This window comes from Citrus clementina, unplaced genomic scaffold, assembly GCF_000493195.1.
Source record: "Citrus clementina cultivar Clemenules unplaced genomic scaffold, Citrus_clementina_v1.0 scaffold_40, whole genome shotgun sequence".
NCBI classification, from domain to species: Eukaryota; Viridiplantae; Streptophyta; class Magnoliopsida; order Sapindales; family Rutaceae; genus Citrus; species Citrus x clementina.
In genome coordinates, this window is record NW_006262273.1 from 34,099 (window position 1) to 35,520 (window position 1,422).

The window sequence follows — 1,422 nt, forward strand, 5'->3', positions numbered from 1 at the left end:
ATTTTAACAAAATATCAATAATTTAAAGAGAGTAAAATAGCCAACAATTTTAATTTTTTTTTTAGTTATTTCCGTCTACAAACTATTGTTAAGGGTAATATTGTCTTTGCACAGTTAACTAACGGTCAATGTTAAAATTAACTGATGGTAGGGGGTTTTTTACAAATAAACAGATTCTCGCCATCTATTTGCAACAAGCCCAAACTTCAGGGGAGATTTTTAAAAATTACCCATTCCCCTCACCCCTGTATTGCATTGTTGCAGTAGAACTCTCCCCATGAAGGACCCAATTTGTATAAGTCAGATCCATGCCCTTAATAACCAAGTGCTCGTAGACTATATCAAAATGATGGCGTTGTAAATTCTTACAATATCTACAGGGACATACTATAACATCTAAGTTTCCCAAACAAGCGCATGCATTATTGACAAAGTTACGCACTCCCAACCTATAATCCTCTGTGTGTCTACAATAAAGATTTTACCGAATTGGAAAGTTAATTGAATTTCACTAATTTCGTACAAACAAACTATTTTTTTTTTAAGAGGAAAAATGAAAAATAATATTTAGAATAAGGCAAAATAATACCTTGATAGGTGAACCCACCCTTTATCCATTTTCGAGCAACTATTAAAACTTGTTTACATGAGCAAATAGTAAGTTGAAAATATAAAAAGTTACATAACAATATATTCAAGATAAGAACAAAGTTACACATGACTCTTTCTATTTTATTTTCATAAGACTTTGTATAATTGTTATTTTTTAAATTCAATATCTTCTATATTATTTACTAGTTTAAATGTCAACACAAAAGTAAATAAAAAAAAAATTTATTTATTTTGTAATAAGAAAACAGACGAATAGTGTATTATTACTATTATTATTTTTTTATAAACAAACAATTATCTAAGAGTAAAAGAGACATCTTTGACTAAGAGTAAGACATCTTTGACTAAGAGTAAAACTAACGATACCCATTATTGACAAAGAGTAAAAGAGACACCTTTTCATGTTATTTTACTTGCAAAAAAACAATAAAGAATGAAATATATATACACCTTTTCAATTTCAAGGATGTTGTCTTCTTTGTTCTGGACCACAATCAAAAGCTTCTTCTTCTTGGGACCACAACGTATACACCTGAAATTTTAGATAAAAAATCAAAGAGTAACTCAATTTAAGTTCCAATAGAGAGAATGTGTGTTGAACAAAAGAAGACCCAAACCTTATTTCTTCTTGACAGTGACGAAGGGGAAGGAATTGTTGAGGGATTTTCACCAAGAGGAAGAAGACAAGTAAAGAGAAAGATATTGCTGGAAAGTGAGAAAGTGAAAAAGTGAGATTAGGTAACTTTACCAAGTGCTAACATTTTGTCTTATTAGTAATTAAGATATTATTTTTTATTAATTGATAATGTA